This window comes from Cricetulus griseus, chromosome 7 (assembly GCF_003668045.3).
Source record: "Cricetulus griseus strain 17A/GY chromosome 7, alternate assembly CriGri-PICRH-1.0, whole genome shotgun sequence".
Classification (NCBI taxonomy): domain Eukaryota; kingdom Metazoa; phylum Chordata; class Mammalia; order Rodentia; family Cricetidae; genus Cricetulus; species Cricetulus griseus.
In genome coordinates, this window is record NC_048600.1 from 43,996,732 (window position 1) to 44,012,892 (window position 16,161).

General features: G+C 43.9%; 1 long non-coding RNA gene across 1 annotated transcript in view; it reads right to left on the bottom strand.

Annotated features, from left to right (window-relative positions):
* LOC118239148 overlaps positions 1 to 16,161 on the bottom strand; it is a 20,424-nt gene continuing 4,263 nt past the window's right edge. The window contains exon 3 of the long non-coding RNA XR_004770753.1: positions 1 to 237. This is a non-coding gene — a long non-coding RNA (uncharacterized LOC118239148). The remainder of the gene's footprint in view (positions 238 to 16,161) is intronic.

The window sequence follows — 16,161 nt, forward strand, 5'->3', positions numbered from 1 at the left end:
CGGCCCCGGCAGGTCCCCTTAACCTCGGAGGAGAAACAGCGCGTCCAGCTGCCCAATGAAATAGATGCAGCTTGCCCTCTTAAAAGACCTGAATGGGATTTTACCACTGAAGCAGGTAGGACGTCTCTATCGCCGGGTGTTCGCAGCGGGTCTCCGGGGGGCAGGACGCCGACCCACCAATTTGGCCCAGGTGAAGCAGATGATACAGAGGGCGGAGGAATTGCTTTTCTAGAGAGACTAAAAGAAATATATAGGATGTATACTCCCTATGATCCGGAAGATCCAGGGCAGGCCACCAGCGACCTGGACAGGGATCAATGTGCTTTTTGCTATACTTCATGAAAAAGGGACTTTGACAAAATTTTTATGTTGACTGAAAAATAAAAAAAAAATGTAGGAAACTTAAATAATAAAAAGGAAATTTGTCTAGGAATGTCTAAGAGAGTCAGAGAAATGAACTAAAAGGTTATAGAAAATTAAAGCAAGCAAGTCATAGCAGAGAAGATTGTTACAGAAAGTTATGGAGGGTCAAAGCAAGTTGTAAAAGGTCAGAGGAAAGTTGTTAAAAGTCAGAAAAAAGGTTATTATAAGTCAGAGAAAAATGTAAACTGTGCTATGGTTTCTCATGTCTAAAATTTTAACCATATTAAGCTAATTCTGTTTTATATATACTTGTTTTAAAATGTTCTGCTTCCATTTTGCTAAAATTTAAAAAAGAATACTTAAACCGCCATCTTGACTAAAGATGACCGCATGGAAATTAGAGGTACCATCTTAGAAACAAGTTTTTCAATTGAGATTTACAATGTTAATACTTCTATATATTACAGAAAGACCTTAAGGGAATTTAAATTTCTTTTTAAAACCAGTTTTTTTATGTTTGTTTTTATTAATGTTTGTACTTAAAGAGCTTCAATTTAAAATTATTTTTGAGCAAAGCCTGACAATGTAAAGTTTTTGTTTTATGAAAGATGCTGATCTATTATAAGATATTACAGTTTATATTTTAGAAATAAGTTTAGGATGTTGATAACACACACCTTTAAGCTCAGGATGTTGGTAGCACACGCCTTAAGTTTAGAACATTGGGGATACACGCCTTTTATCCCACCACTCGGGAATAAGAGGCAGATAGATCTTTATGAGTTCAAGGCCTGTCTGGTCCGGCAGATCGAATTCCAGGACAGGCTCCAAAGTCACAGAAAAACCCTGCCTAAGAAAGAAGTTAAGCTACTGTTTAAGGAATATAAGGTAGCTCTATGCAGTTTTAAGTTCAGCTGTGCTGTTTCAAACATCTTACTAAGTTAAAACCAGTTACAGTCAGACTAAAAATTATTTACAGAAATAAGACCTTACCTAGCCACCTGTATACTTAATGTGTGCTTAAGGCAAGTAATTAAAACAGACAAACAGACCTCTAATGCTTCAGAGATCTTCAGAATATGGCATTTAAATTGTTATCTTTAAAGTTTATAATGTCAGACAGACTGCCAGATCCTGACAATGACCCGAAGATTACAGGCACCTCAGTTCCTGCACCTGGACCAATGAGCAGATGCTCAGATGTGAAACCTGCCGCCTGCCAGAACCTGGCCGAGACTGTGGACAAAGCTGCTGGACACTGGAAAATTGATTGTACCCCTTTGCCTAGACAAAACAAGGTCAGTCTTTTCCATGTCCCTCTTCCACAGAGAGAAAATAAAACCTCTCACAATATAGGCCTGGCGAAGATTGTTGTTCTTTGAGACAGCTGCCTCCAACGATAATGGAGAAACTTGGGTTTGGCTAACTGTATATGGACTTGCTTCTAACTGGCTTCTGTCACTTTTTAGTAGATTCGGATAAAATATACCCTTCTCAGATCTCTGAAATATTACTGGTTGTCAGCTTGACAGCATCAGACAGTCAGATCCACTATAGACTAGTCAGTATGTTAGCTGATAAAATAATGACTATCTACTGTTCAGGCACAAGCTCAAGGTTTTTAAGTTTATTTTGGTTGTCATCTAAGTACAAACTTAAAGGGCTTTTCATTAGGCCAAAGGCACCTCTGTCCAATCCATACCTGGCTCTCTGGACAGAGGAGAAATGTACATGCTTATAGCCCAAATCTGTAGTTTTTGCTAGGACTCAAATTTATAAATATGTTCCTGCTGTTTGAACAGATATCCAGATATCTGCTTTTTCTGCACTGTGGGCTTCAGTAAATAAGTTTTAACCTCTGTTCCTAGTTTAAATATGTCTTAAACAGGTTTCTGCTTCTGACAGACATCTGAGTATCAGTTGCGGACTACAGGCTGTTCTAAGTAGACTGCGAGCCCTGGACTTGCTATGGATATAAACCAGTCTGCTGATGTGGACACCCCCTATCTCTGCAACAGTGTCTGCTAACCAGAAGCCCCTGATGGATTCCCCATTGCCTAAATTCCTTTTTGCTTTTGACTAGCATTTCAACCTTCTGGGGTCCCTAACTTCGTCCCAAAGTCAGCAGGAAGCAGTTTGGAAAAGAATTTCACTGTCCATTTTCCCTGGTTAAAATGCTAAGTCAAAAGGAACTCCATTGCATGGGGATGCGAAACGACAGGGGATGCTCACTGGAAGCCTTCATCCTCATGGGACAAGATTCAGGTAACCAGAGGATGGCAAAAGGGCTCCACCGGTACCACCTCTATGCCTCTCCTTATTTCCTTTACGGGTGAGGATAAGAAAGCAACAAAATGACAGAAGGGATATGCTTGGGGCCTTCGCTGGTACCTGTTGGGACCAGATCAGGGGGTCCATCTTTAAAATTAGACTCAAAGTAAAAACTATCACCAACCTGAGTATGTTTACAGCGTATTAGGGAAATCAACCCGATATAAGAGGGAACCAATATCCTTTACCGTGGCCCTATTATTAGGAGGGATAACAGTGGGGGGCATAGCAGCCGGCATAGGGACCGGAACCGTTGCCCTACAGGGAATTAATCATTTTAAGCTTCTACAACAAGCCATGCACACAGATATCCAGGTCCTAGAAGAGTCAGTCAGTGCACTCGAGAAATCCTTAACATCACTCTCTGAGGTAGTCCTGCAGAACAGAAGAGGGTTAGATTTATTATTTTTACAGAAAGGAGGGCTATGTGCTGCCCTCAAGGAAGAATGCTGCTTTTATGCAGACCATACAGGAATAGTTAGAGACAGCATGGCCAAGCTTATAGAAAGACTTAATCAGAGACCTCTGAATGAAAGATTCCATTCAGTTACAAGAGAAATGGGGGATGAAAGACCCCGCCCCCTGGCTGGTTCTCTCTCGGTGACACTCCCGTACGCGCGCGCACCCACACGCCTGGCGGCTGGCTCCCTCCCAAGCCGGTTCACCCAGGCGGGGCCCTCGACCCAGGCCCGCCCGCCTGGCGCCGCGCCCCGGGGCTGGGGCCGAGCGGGGAGAGGACGCCCCCCGCCCCCGCGCCCCCCGCCCGATGGGGAACCTCCGTCCCAAGGTCAGCCATCTGGACGCGGAGGGGGGAATTGGGTCTGTTGTACCAGGTGCAGACCTTGAGAATATACTGACCTAAAATAACTCTGTACCTCATTAAATTGTCCAATAGAATCCCTGTAACTATGCTTTTCGCTTCTGCACTGTGCTTTTTAGCTATATAAGGACCCCTCTCCCTTGGCTCGGGGCTTAGCCTACCAAAAGCTAAGCCCCGGGGTACCAGCGCTACTAATAAACCCTCTTGCTCTTGCATCCAAAGTTCGTGGTTTCGCTGATTCCTGGGTGTGGGTCTCCTTCTACGAAAGTACCTCTTCTGAGGTCTTTCAGGAATATAGATTCCAACTTATGGAATGAGGTCAGATTGAGAATCCGACAGCATTATTATGAACAGGGGCCTGAAAGTGTATCTACAGATACTCTTTGGTTATGGACAATTATAAGGGGGAGCTTAGAATCAGGCACTAAGCTACAGGGGATATCTGCCTCAGAACCAGTTAGTGGGGTGATGAGGCCCTCCATCCCTACTAAAGAAAGACAAGGAAAAGAAGCATATGTAGAGAAAGGTGATTGGGAAAGGTATGAGGAGAGAGTTACTGAACGCCAGGACAAAGAGTCTCCACCTCTCTCATTTCTGACTAGGAATGCAGATGAGTAGAAACCTAAAGGCGGGATGCAGCAAGAATTAAGAGGCTTGAAAGACTTAGTGGAATCCCTCTCACAAGAGGTGAAAACATTGCAGGTTTCCTCAGGTCAGAGAAAGGTGTCTTTGTCTGCAACTGCAGCAAACACAGATCAGCCCAAGTTGCAAGCATCCCTCAAGCGAGGACAGGCAGCTGCAGCAAGGCAGATGTCTCCAGTGCAGGCTATCATTAAAGAGGCAGCTGACAGAGGAGAGGACATACAAGGGTTTCAGACATTCCCTATATTGGAGGTCACAGATGATCTAGGGAACATAAGCAGAAAGCATACACCGATACAGTTCAAGCAGCTCAAGGAACTTAAGATGGCCTGTGTCCAGTATGGACCGACTGCGATTTTTACCCAGACGCTGGTAGAGAATATGGCTGTGGAAGCTCTGCCCCCAGGGGATTGGAAGCAGATAGCCAAAGCCTGCCTGTCTGGGGGAGATTATCTGTTGTGGAAGACAGAGTTTGCAGACCAGTGTCAGGTCGCAGCTGAGAAAAATAGTGCTCAAGGACTTCCTGTTTCTTATGAGATGCTCGCTGGTGAAGGGTGAAAGACCCCCGGCCCCTTAGCTCTCCCCCTGGCTCTCGCACACTCGGTGACACGCCCGCGCGCGCCCGCGCGCACCCACACGCCCGGCCGCCGGCACCCTCCCAAGCTGGTCCACCCCGGCGGGGCCCGCCCCCGGCCTGCCCGCCTGAAACCGCGCCCGGGGCTGGGGCCGAGCGAGGAGCCGAGGCGGAGAGGGCGAGTGCCAGGCAGGCGGCCCGGGGCCGCCGCCCCCCCCACGCCCCCGCCCAATGGGGAACGCTCTGTCCCAAGGATATCTATGGTCAGCCATCTGGACGCGGAGGGGGGCACTGCCGGGTCTGTTGTAGCCATTGTGTACCCAAGATAAGATAGAGCCAAGGCAGCTTGCCTGATTACCAGACCTTGAAAACATGCTGACTTGAAATAACTCTGTACCTCATTTAAATTGTCCAATAGAATCCCTGTAACTATGCTTTTTGCTTCTGTACTGTGCTTTTTGCTATATAAGGACCCCTCTCCCTTGGCTCGGCGCGCGCTTGGCCTCACAGAAGCTAAGTCTCCCCGGGTACCCGTGTATCCAATAAAGCCTCTTGCTTTTTGCATCCAAGTTCGTGGTCTCGCTGATTCCTGGGTACGGGTCTCCTTCTATGAAAGTACCTCTTCTGGGGTCTTTCAAGGGGAGTACAAGAATATAGATCAGCAGTTAAATTTTGAACTATCAGTGTACACACAGATTGCCGAGGTGACCAAAAGAGCTTGGAATAAACTTCCAGCTGCTGGGGCACACTCCGAGGATATGACGAAAATCAGACAGGGACCAGACGAACTGTTTCAGGACTTTGTCTCTAGACTAATGCAAGCGTCGTCTGGAATAATGGGAGATACAGAGGCTGGACTTTTGGTGGTAAAGCAGCTAGCTTATGAGAATGCCAACCTGGCAAGCCAGGCAGCGCTAAAGCCTCACAGGAAGAAGGGTGATATAGATGAATTCATTAAGTTTTGTGCAAATATCAGACCGGCTTACCCTCAGGGACTGGCAATGGCGGCCACCCTGCAAGGGACTTCAGTTAAGGATATGTTGTTTCCGCAGAAAAAGCAAGATGCAGGAAAAAAGAAAGGCATGAAGCCTTTTGGAGGTTGCTTTGGATGTGGTCAAAAGGGACACCGAGTTAGGCAATGTCCTAACAGGAGAGAGAATAGGGAACCGGGTCTATGCCTGAGGTGTGTGCGAGGTAGGCACTGGGCATATGAATGTAGATCTAAGGGAGAGGCCCAGGGAATTCCCCTGCAGGGAAACTACTATGGGGGCCTGCCTCTGGCCCCGAGACAAATCTATGGGGCAACCCAACTGAGATTTCCTGCCCTAGAAGGTCCGTCCAGGACCTCTATAGAGCCATGGCAGGGAGCACTGGACTGGACCTCTGTTCAGCCATAAACACAGTTTTAACGCCAGAGATGGGGATATCAGGGTTGCCCACTGGTGTTTATGGTCCTTTGCTGAGTGGGACTGTTGGATTGTTGCTAGGGAGAAGTAGCACAACGATGCAGGGAATTTTTGTTGCTCCAGGAGTGATTGATTGATGCTGATTTTGAAGGAGAGATAAAGGTTATGATTCATTCTCCTGATGGAGTTTCGGTGATAAGTTCAGGACAGAGGCTTGCTCAGTTGATTTTGCTTCCCCAGGTGAGGACAAACAACCAGGTTAAGAGAATTAAGAGAGGAGATTCTGGGTTTGGTTCTTCTGATGCCTATCGGTCCTCAGCGCCCAGAGATTACTTTATATGTAAATGGAAGGGCTTTTTCCGGCCTTTTAGACAAGGGCGCAGATAGGTCAGTTATTACAGCCAGCCAGTCAATGGCCTTCCACGTGGCCGAAAATGACTATTACGCAGTTACAAGGAATTGGTCAGACGCAGAATCCTGAACAGAGTAGTGATGAGCTTTATTGGAGAGATGATGAAGGTCATAAAGGGACTTTTCAGCCATTTATTGTTCCTCATTTCCCTGTGAACTTGTGGGGCCGAGATGTTATGGCCCGGATGGGAATATACTTGTATAGCCCAAGTGCAATTGTTGCTAATCAGGTATCTCAGCAAGGGTTGTGCCCCATCAAGGAGGGGACCAGGGCAGTGAGAGGAATGTTGTTCCCGCCTTAGCCAGCGGGAGACATCCCAGTGCAGGGTTAGGACACTTTTAGCTGAGGTCACTGAGAAACCTGCACTCCTTGCAGATCCCATCGTATGGAAAAGTGATGAGTCAGTATGGGTGGATCAGTGGCCTCTAACAGAAGAGAAAATACAGGCTGCTCAGCGGTTGGTGCAGGAACAGCTGGACAGTGGTCATATTGAACCTTCGAATTTCCCATGGAATTTTCCTATTTTTGTGATTAAAAAGAAATCAGGGACATGGAGGCTGATACAAGATTTGAGGAAAGTTAATGAAACCATGCAGTCGATGGGAGCACTACAGCCAGGATTACCCATTCCTGCAGCTGTAACAAAGGGTACTTGTAAGATTGTTGTAGACTTAAAAGATTGTTTTTATACTATTCCCCTGGCTCCTCAGGACTGTCACAGGTTTGCATTTAGCATTCCTTCAGTTAATTTTAAAGAGCCCATGAGGAGGTACCATTGGAAGGTTTTACCCCAGGGCATGGCCAATAGTGCAACTTTATGCCAAAAGTATGTGTCTCAAGCTATACAAGTGATTAGGGACAGATTTCCACAGGTCTATATTGTTCAATATATAGTTGATATTTTGCTTGCCCATAAATGTGAAGAAGTTCTACTCGAGACATATGGACAGCTACAACAAAGTCTCAAGAGAGCAGGCTTAGTGATTGCTCCAGAGAAGGTACAGAGACAGCCACCTTTTCAATATTTGGGTCATATGTTATATCCTAAAGAGATTAGACCTCAGAAGTTAGAGATTAGAAAAGATAGCTTACAGTCCTTAAATGACTTTCAAAAATTAATAGGGAATATTCAATGGTTACGCCCTTTTTTAAGAGAGCCTACTGGTGATTTGAAACCTCTCTGATATTTTAAAGGGAGATAGTGATCCAAATTCACCTAGAAAGCTAACAGAGGAAGGTAGAAGAGTCCTGCTACAATTGGAGGAGGCGATTCAGCGTCAACAAATATGTTATATTGACTATGCAAAGCAATGGGAGGCTTATGTACTCCCCACATAGTCCGACTTCCATTCTGTGGCAGGAGGGACCATTACTCTGGCTACACCTACCGGTCTCGCCAGCCAAAGTATTAGACCCTTATTTTGAAGCAGTAGCCTGCATGGTACAAAAATGCCGTATGGAATCTAGGAAGTATTTTGGCAAAGAGCCAAATATAATACATGTCCCTTATACCAAGCAACAGGTTAATTGGTTGTTCCAAAACAGTGATTCATGGACGATTGCTTTTGCTCAATTTTCAGGGAGAATTGATAATCAGTTTCCAGCTCATGGACTGTTGCAATTTACGCTAATGCATCCTTTTATATTTCCAAAAATTGTTAAAAGCAATCCTGTAAAAAATGCTATGTTAGTTTTTACTGATGGCTCGTCCAACGGGAGAGCCGCCTATATTATTGATGGAAAGAAATATATGGAGCAGACAACTCCGGCTTCAGCTCAAATAGTCAAATTGCGAGCTGTTGCAATGGTCTTTCAGCTCCTAGTAAATAATTCATTTAATTTGTACACTGACAGTCATTATGTCTTTAAGGCTCTCCAGGTAATAGCGACAGATCCATGCATAGGGTCTAGTAATAGTCAAGTCAAAATGTCATTTGAACAAATTCAAAATGCAATTCACCTGAGAAAATTGCCATGTTTTGTGGGTCACATAAGAGCCCACTCGAACCTTCCAGGGCCACTAGCCAAAGGAAACAGATCTGCAGATGAACTAATGAAACTAGTTGCTCTGTCTCAGGTAGAGAGAGCAAGGCAGTCTCATAACTTTCACCATCAGAATAACAGGAGTTTGAGAAAACAATTCGGCCTAACCAGAGAGACTGCTCGCCAAATCATTAAACAATGTGGAGTGTGCCCACAGTATCTACCTGTGACTAATTTAGGGGTGAATCCTCGAGGCCTGATCCCCAACCATTAATGGCAAATGGATGTAACTCACATCTCAGAGTTTGGCAAGTTGAAATACGTGCACATGGCAATTGACACGTATTCAGGTTTCTTAATGGCCACCCCACAAACAGGAGAGGCCACCAGACATGTCATAAGTCACTGTTTAAGATGTTTTGCTTACATGGGAGTGCCAAAAGTTATAAAATCAGAAAATGGGTCTGGATATACCAGCAAAGCGTTCCAGCAATTTTGTGCTCAATGGAAAATTGATCACAAAACAGGCATTCCTTATAATCCCCAAGGACAAGGAATAGTAGAGTGGGCCCATAGTGCCCTAAAAACACAGCTGAAAAAGATAAAAAAAGGGGGGAGCTGTGCCCTCAGTCTCCACATGATGCTTTAAACCACGCACTGTTTATCTTAAACTTTTTAAATGTGGATGCCAATGAGCAATCTGCTGCAGACAGATTCTGGCATGATGGAACTCGAGCAAATTTTGCTCAGGTCAAATGGAGAGATCCCTGTACCAGACAGTGGAGGGGACCCGACCCTGTAATTTTCTGGGGTCGAGAGCATGTCTGTGTTTTCTCACAGGAGGAGAATGAGGCGCGCTGGCTACCGAAAAGATTAATGAGATGCGTGGAACAGAGAAAAACGGGACCTGGGCCCACAGGAGACCGTCTGAAACAGCTGGAGTGAAACACTGGACCTGTGTTTCTGGAACCCTGAGACATCTGACCTACAGCCGGAGGAGACACACCCAGTTCCAGTTTCGAGATGCTTTCCAGAGTTCCAGCTTCCCTACAGTTGGACTACATTCACCTCTGAATCCGCGAGTGCTCATTCCGGAGCAGGCTAAGGACTGACAACACAGCTTGCTTTCTTGCCACAAACAGACACACAAAACTGTTTTGCCAGTTTTCCCTTTGGGAGAAAGGACCCATTTAGGACAGTCGGATACTGGCATAAACCAGAGTGGCAGAAGCTCCTCCACAATGCTTAAACAAGACACAGACAAGAGACTTTTTAGTTAACTTTCAAAGACTGCTATTACAAACCTAATGTTAGGACTTCAGACTCTGAGCAAGTGATAGAAAAGTTTGAAGGGGCATTGAGTCCCAGGAAGGGAATAAAGAAAAAATTTAGAATTGTGAAATTGTTCACACCCCACAGATTGTGAGAATATCTAATTGTCTTTTGATTGCTTTGTAACTCACCCTAATGTATGTTCATGATGGAATTGTTAATCTTTGTAATCTTGCTATATGTGTTATGCAAATGTTATTAGAAACTAGAAGTCAGAGTTCGTTCTTACAGGAATGTAACGCACAGTTTACAAGCCTTAGGATACAAGTATTTTTAGGGAGCAAACTTTAATAAGGTCCGTATCAGAGGCATTGCCACAGAGATTTTAAAAAGGCCATTTTTAACCTTTAAATGTCTTAATCTGAAGAAGGTTTGCAGCCACGAGAGCTGAGATGCTATTCTCCTGGAGGTTTCTTGCTGATTCAGAACACTTGGAGCGGGACTGTGGCCCATCCCCCACTAACCTCATTTGTTTTACAGAGGCTGGTTCTTCCAGCCAAAAACAGGTACGGTTTTCCTTGCCTTCAGGGAATGCCTAAGACAGAACACGCATGATGGAATGCGTGATTCCATGATGGGCACCCCTGGTAGGTTGAAGGGAACCCCCTAAGATAGGTGCAGTCATCTGTCCCAGTGCAGAGGCACGGGTTTCTTTTTATTAATTTAAGAGAGAGGATTTGTGGGGGACCGAATATCCCTGTTGTGGAATATTCTGGGTTCCAGGCCCTGGCCGCCATAAACAGTGGTGGCGCCAGGGAGCTCCAAGTCACCATGGTATTGTTAATTAACACCAGGCTGTTACTGTTTACCATAGCCGAAGGTGATATGCCTCCTAATTTGCATCTCTGTAGCTTAAGCCTTGAGTAGGCCCATACCTGGGCTGAAGACTCTGCCTGCTTGACCAAGAGTTGTTTAGGCAACAGAATCACTTGATGTTAGCAATATGCATTATGATAAATGCTTCCTGATGTTGTCCCTGCCCTTGGAGGACTATTTAAATGGACTTCTCAATAAACTGAGGCTGCTCGGTGTCAGCTGGGAGCCCTCCTGAGATGATATGGTGTTTCCTGTCTCATCATTAGCGTTGTTGGGTAAGCGTGGTCAGGGTGACGTAGAACAATACTTGTATGGGACTGCGTCTCGCTTTCGGTTTTACTTTTGGCTTGTGTATAGACTGTTGCCATGCCAGCTGGCTTGGTAAGTAAGGCTTTTCCCTATTAAATACCCTTATATTTCTACATTTCTACTTGACTCCGTATTGGTAATTTCTCATTATATCTGGTGTCAGAAGTGGGATATTGGAAACCTACACCCCATTTGGGACAGGCTGTGGGTCCTACCCGGCCTGTGACCTTGGTGGGGGAAAGGTCCCTCTCTTCACAGATGCTCCCAGCTCCAAGCCGACCCGTTGTTGCTGAGCTGCTCCCAGCTTGGAGACTCACACAGACCTCCTACGGTTTTACCACCGAGCGCTCGGGACCAGCTTAGACTGCTGCTTACCCGCACCCTGAGGCCTCCAGCTCTTGAACTGAGTTGGAGTAGGTCTTGGCTTTCAGCAGGGTCCATGCAGTGGCCTTAAAGCCACACCTCATTCAGTGGTTGCGGCTGCAAGGCCGTATACTCTCTCAGATAAGCGCTGCCGCTTTTGTGACCTCTCTCCACAGCTGCCACCCACCACTGCCAAACGCCGCAGACTAACTGAACACCTGTGCCACCCACTGGTCAAAGATAGTTACTGCATCTGTAGTAGAAATCAGGCAATATTATGGCAGAATATTTATCATTTGCTAAAATTGGTAATATTTTTGCTTATTACATAAATTCACTGTTTGAGGAGGATGCTAATTAGCCAATTACTGGCCTATATGCCGGAATGGCAGTGAGCTTGCTGGTACAAATAGTATTAATAGCCAGAGGACTCAGGAATAGGGATAAGGATAACCTCACCACCTACTTACAGGAAATAACAGCTTTACGCAATGAGGTTTTGGAAAACAGATTAGGTCAGACCACCATTATGCAGCAAGTGGAACAAAAATTGGATGATAAGCTTGGCTCTGTGTCCAATACACTAAAGACAGAGCTGTCTGATGAGATGCAGCATATTTATGATAAGATAAAGACAGAGAGATCCTCTATGTCTGAGGCCTTAGAGACTAGGCTGTCAGAAGACCATGACGAGCTAAAGAATATCTGTAGCCAGCTAGAAACTCAGATAGGCAATGTTACCCAGCAACTAGATGCAACGGTGCAAAATACCCAGGATAGGGTTGAAGAATTGGACAATGCCATTCAATCAATTATTGAAGCATCCAAGGTAGCAGATCACAAATTTGAGTCTAGATTTGAATGTTTGGAAGATAATTTACAGTACAGGGCTGACAGATTACATAGGTCCATACGGTCGATTGCTGAGGACTCAAAATCAGCAAATCATGACCTCGAATCTAGACTCCAATACCTAGAAGGCAGTTTCCATGCCATCCAGATGCTGCCTAAGGATGATCATATTAAAGACCTAGAAAAACATGTAAATGAGCAGTTAGAGCAATTTACAGATTCACTAACATGCTTGGAATCTTTTATGATTAAGGAGATTAAAACTTTTCAAAAGGATATCATTACTAGGCTTAAAGATCATTGGGATGCCTCAGAAGCAGAATCACTCCAATCTCAGGCACCTACTCCACCCAGGTATCGTGACTATTCTTCTAAGGTTGTTACTCGTACACCATTAGTGTACCCAGCTACCATGGTAGAAAAGCCAGTTTCTAAGAAACACCCTCATGGACGGATGGCTTAGTAATGGCAACCAATACAGCTGAAGGATCTTAAGAATATTAAAGAATCAGTTGTCTCATATGGTCTCCATAGCCCATACGTAAAACAGCTGTTACATTCATGGGCAACCTTTAACAGAATGACACCCACAGATTGGGAATGATTGGTAGCAACTGTACTTGAGAATTCATGCCAAATCCAGTGGAAGGCATTGGTAAGGGAAGAGGCAAAGCTCCTTGAGTGTCAGGGCATAAAGGAAGGTTTTGAAGACCCTCTAGATAAGCTTCTTGGTCAGGGTATTTACGCTGACCCACAGGTTCAGGCTGAATATGATGATATACTGTCTCTATGCAGGAAAGCAGCATTAAATGCCTGGGATAAGGTTCGTGAGCCAGGAGAACGCCTAGAAGCTTATACCAGAATAGAACAGGGACCTACAGAACAGTTCCAGGACTTCTTACAAAGGTTAACTAGGGCAGTAGAATTACAGGTAACAGATCCAGAAACAAGACAATCAATTATATATACAATAGCTTATGAAAATGCAAACCCAATATGCAAAAGAATACTTTTGCCTTTAAAGATCAGATCAGCTCCGCTAGAAGAATGGGTTTTGTATGCAGCCAACATTGACTATAATGTGCAAGATACTGGAGCTTGGGTAGGAGAAGCCATCTCCAAAGGTTTAAAATGGCAACAGGAAATTAAAAGTTCTAGAGGTGAGGATGTAAGGGCTTGGCAAGGAGAAGCACCTTACAGAGGTCAACGTAAGTACCAAGAGGCTAGAGGTTACTACAACTATGAACCAGAACCTTGGGCAGGAAGAGCCTTCCCCTGGCGACCACAAAGGCACCAGGAACCTAGATGTTTCAACTGTGGTAAAATGGGACATACTAAAAAAATTGTAGACAAACGAATTCTAACAATGCCTCATACGGAAGGCCACTGCCTTCTGGATTGTATAGAAGATGTGGTAAGGACAGACACTGGACCAATGAATGTAGATCGACCAGGGACATACAAGGAAACCCATTAAGGTCGGGAAACATCGAGGGGGGACTTAAGAAGGCCCCCACTTCGAGAAAGGTCGGGTCATTCCCAGGAGCAGTGGGAGACAGTCTCTCACAGGACCAATAGATAGTTCTTTGCCTATTGTGAAAAATGATACTGCTCTAGATGGTAGTTTGAATAGTGATGAAGAATCAAATGTAAATGGACAAAATGAGAAACGCATATTTTGTCAAGTTTCTATTAATGATAAAAGGCCTCAGTTAAAAGTGAAAATTAGCCAGGCATTGGTGGTGCACACCTTTAATCCCAGCACTCAGGAGGCAGAGGCAGGCGAATCTCTGTGAGTTCAAGGCCAGCCTGGTCTCCAGAGCGAGTGCTAGGATAGGCTCCAAAGCTACACAGAGAAACCCTGTCTCGAAAAAAAAAAAAAAGAAGAAGAAGAAGAAGAAAATTAATAATAAAGTTATTTCTGGCTTAGTAGACACTGGGTCAGATGTAACTATTATTACCCAAAAGTCTTGGCCTCAGAAATGGCCTCTTAGAGAGGCAAATGTACAATTTTTAGGAATTGGAACTCTATCTAGAGTTCGACAGAGTGTTAACTCAGTGGTCTGCATTGGACCGGAAGGACAGAAAGGGATACTGAAACCATACGTGGCAGATATAGCTATAAATCTCTGGGGTCGTGATCTCTTACAGCAATGGAATACTCAGATTAATATTCCTCCAATGTCAGATACAAATTATGTACAATCTTTAGATAGTAGAAAAGATCTGGTAAGACGCTATGGAAAATGGTTACCAACCATCCATGCTGTATAGAAACTAGGTACAAATGATGGACCTTCAGAGGAGCCAAAGGCTCTGCCATTGAAGTGGCTTACAGATGATCCTGTTTGGGTAGGACAATGGCCTATGACCTCTGAGAAGCTAGAGGCTTTAGAAAAGTTAGTACAGGAACAGCTAGATGCTGGATATATGGAGGAATCTACCAGTCCTTGAAATTCTCCTGTATTTGTTATCAAAAAGAAGTCAGGTAAGTGGAGAATGCTGACAGACCCGAGAGCCATAAATAAGGTAATTCAACCAATGGGATCGCTGCAACCTGGAATGCCATTACCTTCCTTAATACCTAAAGGATGGCCTATCATAGTCATTGATCTAAAAGACTGTTTTTTCACAATACTGTTACAGGAAAATGATAGAGAAAAATTTGCATTTACTGTACCAACTCTTAATAATTCACAGCCAGTTAGGAGATATCAGTGGAGAGTTTTGCCACAAGGAATGCTAAATAGTCCTACTTTGTGTCAACACTTTGTACAGCAACCTTTGGAAATAATTCGTAAGAAATTTTCACAATCTCTTGTTTATCATTACATGGATGACATTCTTTTATCAGATTCTAATAAGGAAACTTTGGAACATATGTTTGAAATGGTGAAGGAAGTTCTGCCTCGTTGGGGATTACAGATTGCCCCAGAAAAGATACAAAGAGGAGATTCTATTAACTATTTAGGTTACAAGATAGACTTACAAAGAATCAGACCTCAAAAGGTACAAATTAGGAGAGATCGTTATCAAACTCTTAATTCTCTTCAGAAATTATTAGGGAAAATTTCTCAATTACAGACGATTATTGGTGTAGAAGGACATGACGTAAAGCACTTAAAAATGGCCCTTAAAGGTGATAAGGACCAAAACAGTCCAAGAATATTATCTGCTGAGGCAGAAAAAAAGTTACAATGGGTAGAAAACAGAATATTGGATGCACATGTAGATCGGGTAAACCTTGATTTAGACTGTATTCTGGTTATCTTGCCATCCAGAGAATACCCTTCTGGGATTCTGATGCAGAGGGAAGACACTATATTTGAATGGATATTTCTGCCACATAAACAGAATAAAAAGTTAAAGACATATATAGAAAAGATTTCTGATTTGACTTTTAAAGGGAAAATTAAGACTTCGTCAACTGACTGAAAAAGATCCAGCAGAAATTATAGTACCTTTAACTAATAAAGAAATTTCCTCCTTGTGGAAAGATAATGAATATTGGCAAATAGCTCTGACTGACTTTTTGGGAACAATTAGCAACAATTATCCCAAAACTAACAGAATTAAATTCATAAAAAAGACAGTCTGGATTCTTCCACGTATTGCAAGACAAAATCCCATTTCTGGAGTTCTTACCTTCTACACTGATGCCAACAAATCAGGTAAGGCAGGTTATAAAGCAGGTGAGGTATGTAAAGTAGTTCAAAGTCCATATACATCTGTACAGAAGGCAGAATTATATACAATTCTCATGGGACTTATGGATTTTACAAAACCTCTTAATATAGTTACTGATTCTCAATATACAGAAAGAGTCGTGTTACACATTGAGACTGCAGAACTTGTTCCTGATAATACAGAATTAACTTCTCTGTTTTTACATTACAGGAAACTATCAGAAACAGAAGTAATCCTATATACATTACACATATCAGATCCCATACGGGTC